At 39.8% G+C, this 22895-nt stretch overlaps 1 long non-coding RNA gene across 3 annotated transcripts; it reads left to right on the top strand.

Annotated features, from left to right (window-relative positions):
* The first annotated feature begins 4446 nt into the window (after window positions 1–4446).
* LOC135310520 (uncharacterized) lies at window positions 4447–21906 on the top strand. Of its 3 annotated transcripts, none has more exons than XR_010370601.1 (4): window positions 4447–4527; window positions 12183–12277; window positions 19398–21049; window positions 21240–21906. It is a non-coding gene; the product is annotated as an uncharacterized LOC135310520 (long non-coding RNA). The 3 variants fall into 3 exon arrangements; XR_010370602.1 differs by having other exon boundaries at window positions 12183–12301; XR_010370603.1 differs by lacking the exon at window positions 12183–12277.
* Window positions 21907–22895: the final 989 nt, after the last annotated feature.

Raw genomic sequence — 22895 nt, 5'->3', positions numbered from 1 at the left:
CTGTCTGGAGACCTCAGGCACACACACACAGCCCAAGGGACCTAAAAACCCCCTCAGACACTCCCTGGGGACCTCACAGCCTCACATTCATACCAGCACATGGCAACAGCTACTGCCGCTGCTGCTGCTAACATCAGCTTCCTGTAGCAATTATGTTTCAGTAATAGAATAATTCAAGTCCTCAAAAAAATTCTGCAATTTCGTTTTTAAAAAAGGGATAAGAAACCATCTACACTTACAACGTAATGGGGACATTAATCAATATGTGAAATGACAGGTTGCAGAAAGCGATTTAATGTTCATATCAACAGAAAAAAATTTGATTCACATCCTTGCAGATAACTGAGTAATCTGAACCCCACCCGGTAATTCTAAGAATCTGTGTGAGTGGGGACAACAAAGACCCTCATGGGACACTTTCAAGACTAATACAAAGAACTCCTATTCAAATGCACCTTTTCTTGACCATGCCGTTCCTTTTTATGCACTGGTTTTGTACACTGAGGCATAAACTTGCTGATCAATTGTCTACACAGAAAAATAAAAATAAATCATTGAATGGCTTTATGAAATGTGATTATTAGGCTTATTGGAGCACCTGAAGTCTATAAAAACATCCAACAACAAAATTATCTAGAATTTTCTTTAGAATTTCATTGAAAAAGCTGAAAAGCTATCTTCTGAGAAAAGTTTCTTATCTTTCCCTTTGGAAATGTCTCAGAATTTCAGTTTATAATATGATAACCCCCCAAAAAATCTCTTGCTTAATGGAAAATACAGCAAAACAAGACAAAATGAAAACAAGCAAAACCCAGAAAGGAATATTTAAAATGTATTGAGTCAGCAATGTGACACAGCTAATGGAAGAAACAACCCTTTTTCACTTGGAATTTAGCAGTTTCTGTTTAGACAGAAAGTATGATGAAACCATCTTCCAGATCTCAGACCTCTTGGATTTCTCCTAAACTCTCTGTGCAGGGACCATGTACTATCAAATCAGCTGCAGAGGTCTGAGTTGCCTACTTCTTCCCAAGGGCTCGTTTACATGGGGTAAACACCATGAAAAATGCATCTTTCAAGCCTGGATGCAAATCCCTGACTTCAGCATAACAGAACTTCAGAATATCCTTAACCACAGCTAGAATAACTTTTCTTGCTATATTTCCATAGTTCTAGGAAGGTGAATCACCACTGATACTTCTACTCTACCCTTCCCTCAAGCCATTCCTTCTCCTTGCAATTTATTTTTTCTGTTTCTGTAGGGGGACTGGTCAAGGCTTACATTGACACAAGGTTTCACGCAGGAAGGAGAAGTCTTTCCAGCGCATGCATTATCAGCATCACCCTCAAAATACAACATTCCCTTGGTAGCAACTTGCCATTGCTCTGAACACAGCAACAAGGAGGCAGATGGACCTTCCTCACCCCTATCACAGGCTCAAGCGTTCTCAGACTCTCCACATGTGTGCACAGGAGAATAAATCAAAATCAGCACAGGGAGCAGCAGAGGGATAGGTTAAAAAAAAAAGTATGATGACAGAGAGCAGATGTATCACAGACAATCACTTGTACGTCTGTTCAAGGGGAAAACATCACAAGATTAGGGTGTAAGCTTCCCAAAAGGTCACCAAACTATTTCAGCCACTGAAATATCTCCTATTATTGTTAGCAAGTGGAAGAGTCTTGCACTCTTGCAAAGAAGCCAAAGACAAATCTGGTCATCTGAAGAGTGAGGAAGGAAAGAAATGTTCATTTTTCCTGCAGAATAAAGTAGCATAGACTATTTCCATGCTGGTCCCATTTTCAGATGCGTTTGTCCTCAGATAGAAACATATATACTAATATGACCTCTCAGAATATGACTTTTGATAACACAGAGTATTTTAACCTGATGACATTTTATGATCCTATGATAACTGGCAGCAGACAAAGCAAGAGAAGATTTTTATGATATATTGTGCTCTATTTTGTTGGAAACAAAAGTAATAGGGTAGTAAAATGGAAACATACTGAATTATTTACACAACACTTATCTATTCAGGGTATACACAAACGATATAATTTTTCACATTTCAATCAGTTTAGGCAAAACTATAACCAACCAGGGATAGACAGACCAGAAGTTCCAACCTTTGGTAGATGTACTGAGCAAGAAGGAAATAGAAACTTTGATATTTCTTTTGGACAAAATTTCATTAGGTTTGTACTTTAAATTTAGATTGCTTTAGCAGCTCAGTATGAGAATAAGTTTTACTAACAAAATGATAGGGTATTTTTTTTTCTTTTTCATTCATTTGTTTTTGTACTGGAGCGTAATTAGTTCGTATTTGCCTCTAAAGCAACATGGTTTTTTTAACTGTTTAAAAAATTTGCTTTGTTCCAAGTACAGTATGCTCAGAAAATGGCAGGTTTGTTACTTTTAACCTCCTTCTGGAGAACAGACTTTTCTGCATAGGCAATAAAGCCTCTCTAAGATAGATGATACAGATGTTGAGGAGGAACCTGAAAATTCACAGGGTATACATGGAGGGAACAGCTGTTGTCCCCAGAGTGCCAAGGTTGGGACTAGTGAAATTGTGGTGGCAACAGATTACTGACTGTTACAGGGAGAATAAAGAAGAAAAAGAAGAAAAACCTCAGACATTTCCTTCATCAACTTCATTCCTTTCACTGAGCTGACAGAGAGTTTATGAAGGTAAAAAGCTGTCTTACCTAGAATAGACTGTGGTAGTAACATAAAGCACAATGATTGCTGTGACTTAAGGTGCACAGCCCATGAGTCAGTGATTTCTGCTATGATATGCTGCCAAAATTTTAAACAGGTTTCTTCAAGCACTTTCCACCCTGTGCTTGTAATATACATGACATTTTCTGGCTGAAATACACTGCTGGAAACCCATAAAATCTCATAGGCTTTCCCTCTTCTTCTTGGCTTCCTTTTCCTTTCCATACCCTCAGTACTACCATGCTAATCACCTCCCTGATCTTAGCGCCACCATCATGCTAAGTAATGCTATAGGAAGGTAGTATCACAAGGAAAAAGAAGGGAGTATCTGGTTGCATTGATGAAATGTAACTAATGATATTCCTATAGTTCATGTGATTTGTTTTCAAAAATGAGAATAGTAATGTATTCGTTTTGGTAATGTTAATTTCTGAAATAAATTGTTGGTATATTGTGTAAGCTTTTCCATTTCTGGAAAAAATATTTGAAAGGTATATTTTGAAATTCATTGATGCTGATTGGCATGCTTATCAGGTAAAACTTTTTGTTTCGTTTTTAAGACTACACATTATTATAATATTCCAAATGGTCTAGCATGTCAAATTAAATTTTCACAAAAAGCTTTGAACAACAAATTTTATTTTAAAAACTTGATATTGATTGCCTCAGACTTATGAAAAGCAAACTTTCCTTATCCATCCTCCCCTTCCATATGATAAGAAAATAAATAAAGGATCTTTTATTAATTAATTAGATACCTGTTTCTGTTAATGCATTTTCTGAAAAATACACCAAAATTTATACCTATTCCCTCTGCAAGCACCTATTCCTGCTGTAAATCCATGAAGTTTTTCAAGACCACCACACTGGTTCCTCATGTACCTAGAAAATTTTAAAGGAGAAATTTGGCATATTGTACACTGTTTTTAAATAACTGTATACAGAATAATAACATTTGTAATAATAATAACAATATTATTGAAGTTTGCTGCACAATCTAAGTAACCATTTTGTAGGTTAATTCACTCAGAGGCATAAAAACTTTCTTTGTGCAGATAATGCCTCAGCCAGGTTTTCAGATTGCATAAGTACCTAGTGCTCCAAAGAAGACAAAGATTTTGTATGCTTTTGGTACCTAATGCCTTTCACATTTAAAAAACAACTATCAGTGATGAATTACTGAAAATCTTTTTTTTTTTTTTCTGTTATTTAATAAGGTAAAAAAAGCACTTTTTTGGTGGATATGGTTTAAAATATCCATAAAGTTAATAAAATTTTACTTCAAACCCCTGCTTAGTTTTACTGGTGCTAGCATATTGCTATTACTATGCTAGCACACAGATAAGCCTGACATGGAAAGAAACAAACTGAATAAAAATAATTGAAAGAATTATTATTCACATGTTCTGTTTACTGCCACATCATTTTTAACTTATTGAATTTGTACAGAACAAAAGAAAGAATAAATTCAGGCATTGTAGTGATCCATGGGATTGCCATGAACAGTGTTCATGGCAACTGCTCAGCCCACGTTATCTGCCTGCTTGACAGAAGGGCAGGAGAGATAGTGGACCGTGTGGACTTTGCCCACTAAAGAATCCAGGGCAGTTTTGCAGCAGTTGGTGCTTTCACTGGTGGAAAGCATTTCAGAGCAGTATGCTATTATGTCAAAGCAACAACATAATTTTAGACTTCTGACAGTCATGCATGATCTTTTCTTACTGGATATTCCTCCAGAATCTTACCTAATAGCAAGGATGCTTCGTGTCCACTTTACAAAAGGTTAAGCGGTACATCTGCAGGTATGCAATTGCCTTTATGATTGCAACACTCTGCAGACATGCTCTATTAAATCTTGTTTCCTGGGTAGTTTTGACTCAGGTAGGTTTTGTAGTTTATGCCAAAGTTTGTATTGCCATAAGGAAGCTGATTCTGAGTTAAATCCTAATGTGACATGTCTACTTTATACTATACTTTTGAAAGAGTATTAGTTTCCAAAATGTGATTACTGTACCTTAGAAAGGACTCTGTGGAATATGTTATTTCAGTGTCTGTCTTGTGCTGTAAAGTATTAACTGAAAGACATAAATTAGAAAACACTACTAGAATTCCAGGACTACTGGTATTAAAAAAAAATGTGAGCATACCGGTCTGAGTGGATATTCAGTACTTGGAATTACTTTCTTTTGGATCAGTCATCTACAAGAAAAGCCTGCTTCCAAAAGCAAACCACCACCTTGGTTTCCCTACTCAGAATCCCCATGTCTGTCCACACTGTGCAAGATATTTGTGTGACTGCTTCTTTATAACAGCTTCTCCAGGTCTTCTGCTTCTAATCATGCTGCAACTGAGTGGGTATCCTTTGTAATCCTTGAGAAAATCCTCCACAGCACTCAGTTTAAAAGCAACTTTTCAAATAGTCTTGTTGATAAACAGAGACTGATTTTCTTAATTAAGTAGTCTGATAGATGTTTTGCTGTCCTTCCACTGGAGTCAGGAGTGATTAGTGTCTACAAGCATTTTTTTTTTCTTTGTTGGACATCTAGAGCTCCTACAGTACTCCTTTAACTTTCAGCCTAAACCTTTCTACTATCTGGATATCTAATGTGGGCTGGCATTCTGAGCCAGGGTTAGCTTACATGATGGTGAGCAACCAAATTCCAGATTCATTTACAAGCTTCCTTTCATGAAGATTGCCTGAAAAACTGTTAAAATGGTGGTAATAAAGTTAATGAAGGATTTTGATATAGACAGTTATGACAGAGTTTTCAAACAAAGAAATATGGGAATTTTTTTGCAGTTGTAATACTCATTCACACACGCTGCTAAACTATACATGACTTGAGTCTCTTAAATGCAGGAAAAGTACTTTATGTAACAACATGCAATACACTGCTCATTTTATTGTTATCATTTCATTGGCAAAAAAAATATGCAACCATTTGGACAAGCTTTGAGAGACGGAACAAGGACAGTGTTAAGGCTTTTGTTAACTGGTCAGTGCAGTGAGCAGATTAATAATTAATCCTCTTGTATCCAAGCTAAACAATCCAGGCTTCAGCAATTTGTCCTAAGAATGAGAGAAATCACAGAAAATTTTTAGACTCTTATAATTAAACTTATTTTTGCATTTTGATGGAGTAGGTCCTTAAGGACAGCTCTGAAAATATGGTGTGTCCACTTTTAAAATATTATTGAAAGAAGTGTGGATGAATAAACATTCATCTACATATCAACAGCTATTTTTGCAGAGTATGTAATGAAAGTGTGAGTATAAAATGTATTATACTCCCCGGTTGACCAGGACTGCTGGTCAACTGGGGAGGTGCCAGATGCCTGGAAGCTAGCGAATGTGATGCCCCTCTACAAGAAGGGTCAGAAGGAGGATCCAGGGAACTACAGGCCTGTCAGCCTGACCTCGGTGCCGGGAAAGGTCATGGAGCAGGTTATCCTCAATACCATTACGCAGCACATGTGGGATAACCAGGGGATCGGGATCAGCCAGCATGGGTTTATGAAAGGGAGGTCCTGCCTCACTAACATGATCTCCTTCTATGATAAGGTGACCTGCTTAGTGGATGAGGAGAAGGCTGTGGACGTTGTCTACTTGGACCTCAGTAAGGCCTTTGACACTGTCTCCCACAGCATTCTCCTGGAGAAGCTGGCTGCTCACGGCTTGGACACGTGCACTCTGCGCTGGGTTAAAAACTGGCTGGGTGGCCGAGCCCGGAGAGTGGTGGTGAACGGAGTCAAATCCAGCTGGGGGCCGGTCACGAGTGGTGTTCCCCAGGGCTCAGTGTTGGGCCTGGTCCTGTTCAATATCTTCACTGATGATCCGGATGAGGGGACTGAGTGCGCCCTCAGTAAGTTTGCAGATGACACCAAGCTGGGTGGAAGTGTTGGTCTGCTGGAGGGCAGGAAGGCCCTACAGAGGGACCTGGACAGGCTGGATCATTGGGCTGGAGCCAACAGTATGAGATTCAACAAAGTCAAGTGCCGGGTCCTGCACTTGGGTCACAACAACCCCATGCAACGCTGCAGGCTTGGGGAGGAGTGGCTGGAGAGCTGCCTGGAGGAAAAGGACCTGGGGGTGCTGGCTGACAGCCGGCTGAACATGAGCCAGCAGTGTGCTCAGGCAGCCAAGAAGGCCAATGGAATCTGGGCTTGTATCAGGAATAGTGTGGCCAGCAGGAGCAGGGAGGTGATCGTGCCCCTGTACTGGGCACTGGGGAGGCCGCACCTCGAGTACTGTGTTCAGTTTTGGGCCCCTCAATGCAAGAAGGACGTTGAGGTGCTGGAGCGTGTCCAAAGAAGGACAACAAAGTTGGTGAAGGGTCTAGAGAGCCGGTCTTATGAGGTTCGGCAGAGGGAGCTGGGGTTGTTTAGTGTGGAGAAGAGGAGGCTGAGGGGAGACCTTATCGCTCTCTACAACTACCTGAAAAGAGGTTGTAGCAAGACAGGGGTCGGCCTCTTCTCCCTAGTAACAAGCGATAGGAGAAGAGGAAATGGCCTCAAGCTGCAGCAGGGGAAGTTTAGCTGGGTATTAGGAAAAACTTCTTCACTGGAAGGGTTGTCAGGCATTGGAAGAGGCTGCCCAGGGAGGTGGTGGAGTCTCCATCCCTGGAGGTATTTAAAAGAAGGGTAGATGTGGTGCTTGAGGATATGGCTTAGTGGTGGACTTGGCAGTGATAGGTTAGCGGTTGGACTCGATGTTCTTAAGGGTCTTTTCCAACCTTAACAGTTCCATGATTCTATGATATTCTGTAATGAGAAATACCTGACAAAGACTATTATAAAACCCCTTTATGAGCTTTGGTTGCTGTGTACTAAAAATACGTAGGGGCTGTCGTGGTTTAGCTGGCAGCTCGGCCCCACGCAGTCGCTCGCTCACTCCCCCCAAGGAGAACAACGAGAGGCGCAAAACCCCGGGGTGGGGGTGGGGGGAAGGGAGGGAGGAGGGGAATGAACTGCCGAAACAAACTGTACGCGCCGCAGCCGCTCACCGCCCGCCGACCCGACACCGCTCCCGGGCCACAGCTGCCCCCCTTAATGTACTGGTCATGGTGTCACATGGTATGGAATGAACCTGCCATTGGCCAGCCGGGGTCAGCCGCCCCCGCCGTGGCCCTGCCCCTCCCAGCCCCCACCCCACCATGCGGCAGAGCGCGGGAAGCTGGAAAGGTTCCCGACCCCCCACGGTGAGGAGAATTAACCCCTTCTCAGCCAAAACCAGCACAGGGTGCTCCTTCCTGCTTGTCAAAAATCCCTAATGGTGTCTGCATGCATCCAACCTAACTATACATCAAAGAACATTCTGATATTATGTTAAGCTACTAAGCAGCCACCCTTGCTAAACTCACATGGCCACAGCGCCAAGGAAGATGAATTTTTCCTAAGCTTGGAATTTGAAGAGGCTTTGTTGTTTTCATTAATACCTTATTTATACCAGAGGCACACCTCAATCCTGTGCTATAGGATAATCCGAATTCATTTCTGATCTTTATTACATATCAGAATAACTTGGGTTGCTGAGGCGCAAAAAAATATTCTGATGCAACGGTGATCCAAACACGGACTTTCTTACACAAAACAAACATACAGCTGAGATACTCAACCTGAAGCACAAGGGTAATGTGTTGAAATGCTCCAACAGTTTTAGTAACTCCACAAAATTAGAGAGATGAAAATGAAGCCCACAAGCAAAACACTGCACAAGAACACCTGCAAAATATTACATGTTCAGTATTTTTGGCAATATACCAAGAACAAAAAAATATCAACCTGAAATGTAAAAAAAAAGACAGTAAAAGGCAGTTAACCTCTGTACAAAAGCATCTAAGAAAAAATGTTTTAATATAACACATGATTTTGTCCACTGTCACAAGGATATTTTTTTATACTTTATAGACATGTTCTTGAATTTCTACTCATGTTTGTGTTCTGTTTTGTACCACCAACAAAAGTTTCAGCTGTGGAACTTTGAAAAAAATTCAAAGTTCAGATAACAAATTACTGTAAGTATAAGAGTCCTTAGGGTGAGGTAGAAAACACAGAGAAAACAGTTGTAAACAGTGACATTGTCCTTGTTTTGGTTTTTTGGTTGGTTTTTTTTTTGAGATTCTTGTTTAACACTTGAAACTACACAAAACTGTCTGATCTCATCTATGTGATATAAGAATATGGAATGCAATTTAATTCCTATTAAAATCAACCTAATTCTGAGCCTGCAAGAAATCTGTGAGTTGTCCATGATTTTGAAAGATGAAATTTTGCCAGAAACACTGGCTTCCCAGAGAACTGTAATTTACTGAGCTAAATATAAGCTTACATATCTATGTACTTAAATACATGTATGTACTTAAATACTTATATAATTATAGGAAGGCCTTTGGAGTCAACGAAATGCTAGAGGTGCTTGGCAAAAAGGCAGTTTTTCAACAAGATACTGTGCTCACAAACCCAAACTATGTAGCAAAGACTTGAAAGACTTGTCTAGAAAAGAGGCAAAACCAAGACTTCTGTTTTGTCTGCTTTGGCACCATTTGGGATGAAAGATCATTTTGATACAAAATGAAAAGAAATTTGAATCTGGGGCTATTCCTATGCTGGCTGGCACCACAGCCAGAGGGATGTGGAATGACTGAAAATCAGACTTTGTTACCACGGGAGAGCGAAGAGTCCTTGACAAAATGAGAAAAGATGGAATTTTCATTCTCAGTATAGACATGTAAGATTTCTCATTCTTTACTGATAGATTAATTGAGCAATGTCCCTGCTTCCTTCATCAGAGGTAATGAATGTTTGTTTACAGCTAACCAGAGTGTAGTATCTTCTGTTTCAATTATATATTCCAAATTCTGCTACAGTACATCCTCACTTCATAAGCAGAAGTAGAACGGTAGTATTTGTGAATTCAACTCTCACTTCAAAGGCTGTGCTTTAAGCAGTAACTCATTTTCTTCCCTTAATATTTGCTTTAAACAGGGAACTACATTTGTCATATTTACAATATTTTTCTCTATGTTTAGTCTGTGATAGAGTCAAAGGTCTCCTTGGAGGGTGGAGATGATGCATTTTGATTTGTAACTTAGATACGGATATCAACATTTGAGCCACATGTTAAGGAAGATGTCCCTTTTGTTTTGTGACATGTAACTCACTGACTTTCACAATTTAAAATTGCTGTTGGTCCAGCATTTAAATCTTCCCTTCATATTGTGTTTTCATAGGAGAAACAGTACTATAGATTTGAAAAAAAAGGAAGGTTTTATATACTATTATATAGTTACAAGAAATGGGGGACATTCAACTTCTCACAACCATAAAATCCTCCCTAAAACATACTCATTAAAAATTATATCAGCTATTATTTATCAACCCACTTAATATTTGTAGGAGCTCAAATCACATTTGGTGTTAATGACTTTTTGCCTAGAAGATATTTTATCTCATCCAAGACTGTGAGCATTTAGGACAAGAAAAAAAGAAGTATGATATACAGTCCTTTAAGGATTTAAAGACTCATTTTAACCTTTAAATTTTTTTATTATTTATGCATTAGTGCATCTTTCTAAAGGTTATAAACATGATAGACTTACACACGTTACCGAGAGACTGTCCCACTATGATGCTTTTTACCTATTTTCTATCAAAGATACCATTTATATGAATTTAATTATATATTTCAAATACCTTATTCTTTTTCATTACAATAAGAGTTCAGAGGTCAGTTTCTGGTTTTCCATTTTCTGATTTTTGCATTTATAATAAGACAGAGAAATTACTGAATATGGAAAAAAACATAAGGTCATTAATGAAAAGCCTCTGCCCCTTCTTTTTCAAACTTAGTATAATTAATACTTTCCACATGTTGGAATATATCTGTGTTCTTACTTCACAGGAATTCTTCTTGAGAGTTACACCAGGATTAAACAGTAGCTGATAGACTAGAAGATAAAACAACCCCTGCAACATACATTAATTTTATGATGCTGTTTGCTGTTATATTGTGTACTACTCTACTGTCTTTACTTCGCAACTGGTTTATTGTGATATAAAATTTAATAGTTTGATTACTGATTAGTATAGATACATAATGGCACCTCAGAATACATTAAAACTTGAAACTGCAGGTTGCTTTTGAGGTATGGGTGGATTTCCAGATAGCTTTTTTCACTCGTGAGCTTTTATGAAGTACCATGAAACTGATTTCTTCTACCTTCAATTTCAAGATATAGGAGTGGTAGGAGGATTCCTTCTTGCTATGGGAAAGCAGCTTGGGTCAATAACAGCAGAGAGGGGAAGACACATGAATCTGCTCTACAGACATCCATTAGAAAATTCCTGCTTTCCTTTAGCCCACCAGATTTCGCCCATTTTATCTTAGACTTTCTATGGGATTGTTCATTTGTTTGCTGAAGAACCACAACCTTCACAGCACCACTGTCCTAAACGTCACACAATTATAAATTTATGTGAAGAAAATATTAATTTGAATTCATGTGTACAGTTGCCAATTATCCTGTTATAATCCCCTGATATTGTGTTTAACACTCTCATAATCCCTCCAAGAACCACTCTTAGGTGAGATAAAGGAGCAGAGATGGCCTGAGTAATGTGTTTCTTAACCTTGCCATATTCCTTGGAAAAAGTGTGAAGTCAGATTATTCACAGTTTCTAAAAACCATGGACTGCCATGGGGAGCCTAAGCAAAAAGTTACTGTTGAAAAAGTAAATACTCAAACACTTGAAGGGCTACATGATTAATAAAAGAAGTATCATTCTTTAGAGTTTCTAGAATAGGATAGGGACCAATGTTGACTAGTTATGATTGAATACCTCTGTTAATAAACTCAGAAGAAGATTAAACTGCTTAGTATCTTATAGAACCTGGGAAGGAGAATGAACAAGAGCTGAATATCTACATTTTTCCTGAGCCTTTCTAGTAATGGCATTCCTTTGAGAATGTCCTCTGCTATCCTGCTGTAAATTCAAATATTTCATCAAAAGAAATAGACTTATTCTGAGTGTATATTCATACTTTACTGTGTCTAAATAATTCCTCTCAGCCGTCTTTCCATATATTAATATCCTTCTATGCTTCTGTAAGGGAAGTGCTGTATATCTGGGGATTGTTCATCCCCCTACTGTTAGCCACTTTTTCTTTACATTGTTGAATTTTAGCACTGATAAAAGAATACCCACTGATCCATTCACAAACTCTGTTAGCAGGACATGAAGTTTTCATCTTTGGCCAGGACTCCTGGATTAATACCATTATCATTTAGAATGACAGCCATAGCCTTCATTGCCATATTACTCCATTTCCTTACTCAGAGCATAGTGTGGTAACTATCGAAGACTTCTTTTGAACTCCTGCACAAATATACATCTGATGAGCATAGCTACAAGGACTGTCAGCAGGTGATTAATTTCTTTTCTGCATTTTTCTTGGCAGATAGCCAGACTCATCCAAGCACAGTGGGGAGGACTACAACAGAAGTTCTGGTCTCCTGAATCCAGTTCTCAGCTATCATGGCCAGAAGCTTAATTGTATGTGAAGTCCAAAACCAACAAGTAATTTCTCTGCCCTTAACTGTTTCTTCTTTCAGAAATCCTTCCTTGCTTATGCTCCACTCTTAGAGGGTATAGATAAGCCATTTCGGGGCTTTTGTACACTAATGATTCTCTGTGTGGTATAACCATCACCTTTAAGTCTTAACCATAGTGCAATAGCAACAGTGATACCATATCTAACATGTTTTATTGATCAAGACATAAACCTTGGGAAATTTAAGGTGAAGCTTTAAGCGAGTTTTTAATTAAGACATTTCCAGATAGCTAGTAATGCCATTGTTAAAAATATGTTAAGTTCATTAAGGTTATTTAGCTACAGATGCCTTTTTCTCTGTGAATGTTGGCTGTTTTTGCAGATGAGGAAATTACTTGTTCCTACAGTTTGGGGTTTTGATGGTCTTTACCTGCAACTTCAGTAGAAAATTAAGGAGGGAACCTAGTTTACTGTGTACATAGTCTCCCCTCATCCAAAGTAGGGCAGGAGGGGATATGAATATTATAAAAAAAATAAGTATTGTTCTCATTCTTCTTCTGTGTTAGAGTATCAACTTTTGCTTGTCACCAATCCATGCACTTAAGTTCATCCTCTTTGTTGTTCTCATCTAGAAATATTATGTTCATATCCTGAACATAATGCAGAAAACAAATGGAAGAACTTAGTATTATTGTCAAAGAGTATTGATATCTGAAGGGCTTGCTTCTGATCTTTTATCCTCAGAAGACTTCCTTAAACCTTTAGTCTGTCCTCATCACAGTTATTTGATGACTTCTTATTATTTGGGGACCAATTCAGGTCAAAGCTCAGGGGTGTTAGAAAGAAAAAGAAGCCCACAATGTTTTTGTGTTGTTTGTAAAACTCTTTAAAGCTTTAACTAGTGAACACCCTTCCCAAACAGCATTGTATCTTTCTGAAGTACATTGTTCTATTCTTTTAATTTTTGTGGTTTCTTTGCGCATTTTCAGCCACAGCCCTAGCTAATATGCTCTTATTCTGAGATGGTCACTGAAGGACTCAACATTTTTTTATCCCATAAAAATGTATAAGCCAAGTTCTTCCTTATGAAATTAAGAGAAAGCACAGATGCATCTGTCGGTATCAGCAACACTCCTAAGCCCTTGAATACCTCTGTATTTTAGTTAACTGAAATATATAGGTTTTTAGAAGAAAAACCTGTACAAATAATTCTTCAGTGCAAAAACATTTTGGCAGGGAAAATCCTTTAGAAAGCAACTAGTCACTTTTGCTGAAGTGGAAACCAAGGAAAAATCTGTTTCTATGCAAAGTGAGACTTCTTGGGACAATCTCAATGCTTTTCACTGAAAATAGCTAAGTTTTCAGAATCTGACTCTGTACATGTGAAAAGCTTTAATTACCTGAAAGTAAGCAGTAGGTAACTCAGATTGTGCAAGCTGCAATGTGATATTCAGGCATGCTAAGGCAGTTTAAGCTATCATGATTTTTAAAAACACCTGACGTGGCAGGATTCTACTCCAGTAACTCTAAAACCAGGCAGAATTAGATGTTATTTCATTAAGGCTTGCCTGCACTAAAGAGTCAGTTCATTTACTTCTGATCCTTTCTTGTTGTGCTCTCTTTGCACTAACCATAGTCTGCAAAAATGGTCTGTACTGAATTTATCCTGCCTTAAACAAAACCACAGGGCATGCAACGTGTCAGCAAGAATATTCATGCAAAGTAGCCACACTAGACAATCCAGGGGACTCCTAAAGTGCATTGAGGACAACTTCTTAAGCCAGGTAATAGACAGCTCTACCAGACGGAATGCATATCTGGACCTGTTGGTCACCAAAACAAGTGATCTAATCAGGCTGCAGTGATCATGTGCTGGTGGAGTTTGCAGTCCTGAGGAATATCTGTCAGGTGAAGGGTAAAGTCAGGACCTGAATTTTAGGAAAGCAAAATTCCAGCTCTTCAAGGAGCTAGTCAATATGACCCCCTAGTAAAAAGCCCTCAGGGACAAGGGAGCAAAACAGAGCTGTCAGATCTTTAAGGACACTTTCCATAGAGTGCAAGAGTTCTCAATGCCCAGGTGTAAGAAAGCAGAAAAGGAAGGCAAGAGAAAAGCATGGATGAGTCAAGAACTGCTCGTCAAACTAAAGGGCAAGAAGGAAGTGTGCAGGCAGTGGAAGCAGGGAGAGGTGTCTTGGCAAGGATACAGGAATGCTACCTGGCTGCATAAGGATGGGGTCAGGAAAGGCAGGGCATGCATGCCCTGAACTTGGCAAGGATGCAAAGAGTAAGAAGAACTTCAACAGGTATGTCAGACAGAAAAGGATGGTTGAAGAAAGCATGCCAGTGAACTCAGTTGGCAAACTAGTAAAACCAGATGAGAAGGCTGAGGTACTCAACAGCTTCTTTGCCTCAGTCTTCACTGCTAACCTCTCTTCCAACACTTCTCAAGTGGGAGACCTCAACACACAGCTGTATCGAAGTCCCTCCACTATAAGAGAAGATCAGGTTCATGACCTCCTGAGGAACCTGGGTATACACAAGTCTATGGGACATGATGAGATGAATCCCAGAGTCCTGAGGGAACTGGCTGATGTAATTGCCAAGACATTCCCCATGATATTTGAAAAATCATGGCAGGCAGGTGAAGTCCTTCGGGACTGAAAGAACGGAAACATTGTGCCCATCTTTTAAAAGGACAGGGTGTCATCCAAAGAGACATGGACAAGCTGGAGAGGTGGGCCTGTGAGAATATTTTAAGGTTCAAAAAGGCCAAGTGCAACGTCCTGAGCCTGGGTTGGGGCAACCCCCAATATCAGTACAGGCTGGGGGATGAAGGGATTGGGATCGGGCCTGCAGAGAAGGACTTGTGGGTACTGGTGGATGAAAAGCTGGACATGAGCCAACAATGTGTGCTTGCTTCCCAGACAGCCAACTATCTCCTAGGTTGCATCCCCAGCAGCGTGGCCAGCAGGTCGTGGGAGGTGGTTCTGCTGCTCTGCTCTTGTGGGACCCCACCTGGAGTGCTGCATCCAGCTCTGGAGGCCTCAGCACAAGAAGGTCATGGTCCTGTTGGAGTGGGTCCAGAGGAAGCCACAAAAATGGTCCGAGGGCTGGAGCACGTCTCCTACAAGGACAGGCTGAGAGAGTTGGGTTTGTTCAACTTGGGGAAGAGAAGGCTGTGGGGAGACCTTATTGTGGCCTTCCAGTACTTAAAGGGAGACTATAGGAAAGATGGGGACAATCTCTTTAGCAAGGCCTGTTGTGACAGGACAAGGGGTAATGGTTTTGAACTGGAAGAGGATAGATTTGGACCAGACAAGGAAGAAATGATTTGCTATGAGTGTGGTGAAACAGTGGCACAGGTTGCCCACAGAGGTGGTGGATGCCCCACCCCTAGAGACATTCAGTGTCAGGTTGGACGGGGCTCTGAGCAACCTGATCTAGTTGAAGATGTTCCCGTTCACTGCAGAGGGATTGGACTAGATGACCTCTAAAGGTCTCTTCCAACCCAAACCATTCTATGATTCTGTTGACCACACTTAGCCCAATCCAAGTGCCCTATCATGTTCCAAGCGCCAGACACATTATAAGTTTCAAACATGGAAACCAAACCGGGAAAATGTAACCATAAATCCATCTACCTCACCACTGTGAAAGTACAATAAATGAAGAAACTAGGTTGCAATTTGTAGTGAGGTAGAAAAAAGAAAGAGATGGAATCTATGAAAGTAAGCAGATTTTTGCTAAAGGAAAAAAAAGTTTCTTAAACACAAGACAGAGCTCTGTGCTACACTTCAGCTGTTAGACATATTTGAAATAGATAGACATGCAGGAGTATGACCATCTTTTATTATGCAGGAAGGTTCAATCAATTATATCTAGGGTGACACTTTCATTTTCAGTTAACGAAAAAAATATTTCAAAAGACGCTTCTGTTGGTTTTGCTTTTGATTGTTTTTTACACTTAATATACAGGTTTTGTAATCAATGCAAACATTTTCCTCTGGAAACCCTAGGAATTCCCAAGGAAATTTCTCTGGGAATTTTGGAATCCAGAAGAAGAAACACAGACATAAAAGTAAATTTTGAACCTTGAATAATTTCAGTTGGACTTCAATGTAGGCGCATATTTTTGGGATATTGACAGGTATTTGCTTCAGTGTTTGAGGTAAGGCACTTGCCTATCTCTGTAAAACACCAGCTTGTAGGCAGGACTCCTTGCAGATGAGTTCTGCACTATATGAAAACAAGCTAAACAAGCTAAACTTCAACTCTGCTCCCACAAGGCTGACACTACAGACCCTGTCAGAATGACAGATCCTTCCCTAAGCTGGTTAACACCAGTTCAAAATTAGGCAGGCCCTTCTATAATATATGTTAATTATGTTATGTTATGTTATGTTATGTTATGTTATGTTATGTTATGTTATGTTATGTTATGTTATGTTATATATTATATGGAGGAATACACAAGTATATACAAGAATCTAGAAATGTATCAAGGTGGGGAGGAACAGCATCACAGAGTATGAGTTGACAAGGAGATGGGTTGCATCTCTTTATCAGTTTAGAACTGTAAAGTTACCATGGTGCCACCTTCAGGGAGATAACACATAGTTTTCTTGACTTATTTTTGTCAGTGAGAGATATGGCAGCATGGCACCAGGTTTTTTTTTTCTTTTGTTCCCTACAGCATTCTGCTTACAATAAAACTGTCATCAGAATTTGCAAAGCAACCCAGAGCAACAGTTTAAACTTTATTCCCAGCCAGCCTATTTATACTGCAAAACTGTGTCTGCCTGTATTTATAACTCATACAATAGCAAAAATAAATGAATAAAAAATCTAACAACTATTATATTTTGATTCCATGTTTTTATAAATACTTGAATCCATTCTTAGATATTTATACAGGAAGGAAAAGGCAGTAAATATCCTCAGTTTAAAGAAAAATACTGACAACAACATGTATTATTATTTTTGAAATAAGATTCCTTGAGCTTAAGTTACCCATGAAGCAATAAAAATAGTGGTTTACATTGGGCTGAATCTTTTCTAATGTCTTAAAAGAAAAAAATGTAATAATAGAAAGCTGGGCTTCTCTGCCAACAGAGGACTATTCTCCCGTCATTTTCTGCCAAACTGTTACAAAAGGATACCTCTCTGGTACGGAATGAAGCATTCTAGAATATATAGAAGAGAGAGAGACTATATAGCCTTTATACCATCTATAAGCTATGTTGTCTCTTCTGCTGTTCACTTTTTTCCAAAAAAAGATGGAAAAATTAATACTATTGGATAAATGCACAAAGGTTTCAGCCTTGAATAAGATTTCATTATCACTTAACATTAGTGGTCTGTCAGTAGATTTATACCAAGAATTAATTTATTTTGAAAGACAAATATTACTACAGCAATGAGAATTTACAAATGGTTTTAAGCCAATCTGTGTCAAACATACGTAGCAACAAGAATGAGATGACAGTCAGTAGGCTTTTGAGACTACTCATGCAGAACTTAATACTGTTAGAGGTATGTGGTCTTCTGGTATAAACTTATTAGCAAGAAAGAAATGTTAGGTGCAGTAGTTTTTCTTCCATGGTGAAAGAAGACTCTAAACATAAAGAATTTCCTAATTTTTTTTGAGGGGAGAATTCACCTGCAAGTGAGATTAGAAAGCTAAGCAACCTTGAAATACAGGATTTTCAGTTTACAGGAATGGACCCTGGAAGCAATAACACTTACAGTATCTTTTTAAGAATCTAGAAGAAGATTTATTTAATTCAAAAGTGGCAGGAGCAGAGATGTTTTCTGAATTCTTGTCAAGAGTTTAAAAAACAAAACAAAACCAAACCAACCCCAAAAAAACCTCCCCCCACCCACCCCCAAAAAAAAAAAAGATAAGAGAAAGAGTGAATTCTTAGCCATTCTGTCAGTCTGGAAGGTCTAAATTTTTGCAGAGGGTGAGCCAAACGCCTTTTGATCAGGACTCACGTTTCCTGGTACTACCACCAAATTGTTATCTGGCTCTAGTCAAGCTATCTCACCTCAGCCTGTGCTAAAAATCCTGTTTTGTCCTTCTAGGCACTAAGCTTTCCCAGGTGAGGATTAGTCTATACAAACAGTGTAAGGCTTCAACTCCATCTGAGGTGAAGCTGTAGATCATTCTGTAATGCAATGTTCATCATTACTAGTAACAGAGAAAAGTTTTCGAAACAGGTAATTCACTGCCAGTTCAAAAGACACAGAAGTGTGGTTCTGGGGGAAAAGAGCAGGTAGAGACGAGGCATATCCACAGACTGCAAGGGCCTGTGAGCAGCAGCTTGTCTCGGTATTTTATAAGCTTCTCTGTTACAACTACAGAACTGTTCTTAGTAGCTTAATGAGAAGACTTCTGCCTGTTAAAGCTAGCTATCACTATCAGTGATTTTGCAATTATTCAGGCACCATATATCTTGAAACAACAGATGTCACTGGGTTCATTATAATGGGAAATATACTTCCAGTCTATTAAGTTTCATGTTACTGAAAGGATATTTCAGTGCAGTTATATCAAACTTACTGAGTCTGCTCCACAAAACCAGCTGTCAACATTTTTAGTTATATATAGTACTTCGATTTAAATCCAAGCACGGCTCCCATTTTACTCTTCTCCATTTCCATCCATGTCTCATAGGTGTCACATAATGCTCTGCTTCAGTACTTTTTAATTTGGTCAGCAGGGATATTAATGCAAAAATGAGACAAGAATTAATTTTGAATCAGTAACAGTTTACTTCTGTGCTTGCCTCTCCTGAATTAAAACACTCTACACAACTAACACAGATAATTTTGCAAAAACATCTTTGTTGGAACTTGGACTGTGTTTTCAGTCAAAAGGCTTTTCTGAGAATGCATGTGATTACCAACCTATTCACTGTTTATCTTCTGCTTCACAGCCTGGTTTCAATGTCCAGCCTAGACAGGCTTTTGTTAAGAATAAGAAAAGAAAACCCGCAGCATTTTTGTACATGGGAAAACTAAATAAAACCATTACTGTTATACAAGCCTGGGAAAAAAAGAATGTAAAACAATCCTTATCATTATATTGTTTAACTTTAAAGAATTTCCTTTATTCCTTAGAGTTACCAGGCCAAGCTTCTTCCAAAAATGTTTCACAGAGATCTCCCTAGTTGGATTCTTGTCTTCTACATCAGGCCTTCTCTAAAGTAATGCATTAAGAAATATCACATTGTTCTACCATGATTCTTATGAGTGTAAGTTAACTCCTGCATCTTCTTGTGTTGCCGTATTGCTTTTCATGGCAAGGTTTTGGTAGTGGGTGTGGGGCTGGGGTGGGGGGGTGCTGCAGAGGTGGCTTTGATGAGAAGACACTAGAAACTGCCTTTATGTCCAATAGAACCAATGCCAACTGGCTCCCAGACAGACTCGCTGCTGGCCAAAGCTGAGCCAATCAATGACACTGGTAGTGCCTCTGTGATAACATACTTAAGAAAGGGTAAAAAAAACCTCTGTGCAGCAGCAGCTGGGTGAGAGGAGAAAATGTGAGAGAAACAACCATGCAGACATCAAAGTAATTGAAAAAGGAGGGAGAGGAGGTGGTCCAGGAGCCAGAGCAGAGATATCCCTGCCAGCCTACGGAAGTCCACGGAGGAGCAGGTATCCACATACAGCCCACAGGCAATCCCATGCTGAAGCAAGCTCCTGACAGAAATTGTGACCTTATGGAACAGAGCCCATGCAGGAGGAGATTTTCTGACAGGGCCTGTGGCCCCACAGAAGACCCACACTGGAATCGTTTGTGAAGAACTGCAGCCCGTGGGAAGAACACACATAGGAGAAGTTAATGAAGAACTGTCTCCCATGGTGGGACTCCATACTGGAGCAGGGGAAGAGCATGAGGGGGAAAGAGAAGCAGAGAAAACACATAATGAACTGACCACAACTTCTGGTCCCTCTTCCCCTGCATTTCTTGGCAGAAGGTGCTAGAGAAATCAAGAATGAAATTGCTCCCAGGAAGAAAGAAGGGGCAGGGTAAAAGGTGGTTTTAGATTTATTCTTATTTCTCATTATACTACTCTGATTTTCTTGGCAATAAATTAAATTAATTTCCCAAGTCAAGTCTGTTTTGCCCATGATGGTAATGGCTGAGTGATATCCCAGTCCTTATCTTGACCCATGACCATTTTGTTGTATTTTCTCTCCCTGTCCTGTTGGTGAGAGACAGTTATAGAGCAACTGGCAATCAGCCAAGGACAGTGCACCAACAGTAGCACAGTCCAGTGTTTAGGTAATTGAACTATTGTCTTATTGTCTATTGGTTGGCTGCTAGAGCATCACCACTGCCCTGTAAAGGAAACTCAAAAATCCTGTTCTGGCTGGGTGGATTTTATCTGAACTTAAAACAAGATGATTCTAAATGATAAATGTTCAGCTTAGGCCTTACATTCTTTTTTAAACTACTAGGCAGCTATGGAAAGGCTACGTATTCAGACAACTCAGTAGAAAATAGTTTTATATAGTGGAAGTTCAGAACTATCGATATACTGTTATATTTCATACACATACATAGATATCAATATATTTATCAATATACAAGTGATGTCCCTCAAGGTTCCGTACTGGGACCAGTACTGTTTAATATTTTCATCAGTGACATAGACTGGGATCGAGTGCACCCTCAGCAAGTCTGCAGATGACACCAAGCTGAGCGGTGCAGTTGACACACCAGAAGGACAGGGTGTCATCCAAAGAGACATGGACAAGCTGGAGAGGTGGGCCTGTGAGAACATTTTAAGGTTCAAAAAGGCCAAGTGCAACGTCCTGAGCCTGGGTTGGGGCAACCCCCAATATCAGTACAGGCTGGGGGATGAAGGGATTGGGATCGGGCCTGCAGAGAAGGACTTGTGGGTACTGGTGGATGAAAAGCTGGACATGAGCCAACAATGTGTGCTTGCTTCCCAGACAGCCAACTATCTCCTAGGTTGCATCCCCAGCAGCGTGGCCAGCAGGTCGTGGGAGGTGGTTCTGCTGCTCTGCTCTTGTGGGACCCCACCTGGAGTGCTGCATCCAGCTCTGGAGGCCTCAGCACAAGAAGGTCATGGTCCTGTTGGAGTGGGTCCAGAGGAAGCCACAAAAATGGTCCGAGGGCTGGAGCACGACTCCTACAAGGACAGGCTGAGAGAGTTGGTTCAACCTGGGGAAGAGAAGGCTGTGGGGAGACCTTATTGTGGCCTTCCAGTACTTAAAGGGAGACTGTAGGAAAGATGGGGACAATCTCTTTAGCAAGGCCTGTTGTGACAGGACAAGGGGTAATGGTTTTGAACTGGAAGAGGATAGATTTGGACCAGACAAGGAAGAAATGATTTGCTATGAGTGTGGTGAAACAGTGGCACAGGTTGCCCACAGAGGTGATGGATGCCCCACCCCTAGAGACATTCAGTGTCAGGTTGGACGGGGCTCTGAGCAACCTGATCTAGTTGAAGATGTTCCCGTTCACTGCAGAGGGATTGGACTAGATGACCTCTAAAGGTCTCTTCCAACCCAAACCATTCTATGATTCTAATATATAGACCAATAAATGAGAATAAGAAGACACATCCATTAATAAACTGAAATGTGGTGTATTGTTAAAACAACCTAAACCATTCTATGATTCTGTAATTCTATATTGATGAGGTCCATTGTCCAGTCAGGACCAATACTCCTACACTGTCCTGGTGTGTTCTGCATGGGGCCAGCAGGCAGTATGGGTTCACTCATTATTCTTTCTGTGGAGCACTGTAAGAAATACTTAATATGAAGATACAGTAAAAAAATATGGAATATGTCTTTTTCCATTTTCTCTAAGAAAAAATTTTGGGGAGTGTTACAATTAACTAATATACAATGTGGACAAAACAGAGAGGGAGAGAATTAGGAAAAGTTTTCTCTTTCACTGCAATGTGAACATCAGTCAGGAGATTCCAAATCCACTCTTGCTCCACTTGAGCACAGGTCTAAACTCTACCAGAAGGACACTCTGGAGGAGATTGAAGGAATGATTTGCTTTTCCTGTGCTTCAACTTTCAGATTTTCAACTAGAAAGACAGTATGATCTGTCTTCCTATCTTTAGGTTTTTATAGAACTAAAAGAATTCAACTCAGTTTAATATATCCAGAAGCTGCATGAATACTAACTGATGCTGCTACTAATTATTTAATCTCCCTATGTCAGCTCATATGAAAGAAAGAAAGACATTAAAACTTTTTCTTATTGCTTGGCAGTTGCTGTAAATGACAGCATGGACACCTCAGGGATTTTTTAGTGAAAGCTATGCAGAAGTATCTCTCACTTTTCCATATCTTCCCCTGTCTCTCCCCCACAAAGGTGACTGAAGTCCAAAGAAGTGTGCATCAGAAGTGGTCCTTTGTCTCTGCTTTCTCAGTCCTACTGAAGTTGAAAAGTCCAGGAGATACTCTGAAGAAGATACATTCGCCCTCACTTCAGCTGCTGCAAGATTACCACAGAACAGATAATTCAGGGTTCTAGAACACCTGAACAACTGTTCACCCCCAGCTGAACCTGGGAATTTTCCCTGTGGCAAAATGAGGAACTCGAGATCTCCCAGCTTAGTTGTA

This window comes from Phalacrocorax carbo, chromosome Z (assembly GCF_963921805.1).
Source record: "Phalacrocorax carbo chromosome Z, bPhaCar2.1, whole genome shotgun sequence".
NCBI classification, from domain to species: domain Eukaryota; kingdom Metazoa; phylum Chordata; class Aves; order Suliformes; family Phalacrocoracidae; genus Phalacrocorax; species Phalacrocorax carbo.
This window is presented reverse-complemented; position numbering and strand designations above follow the sequence as displayed.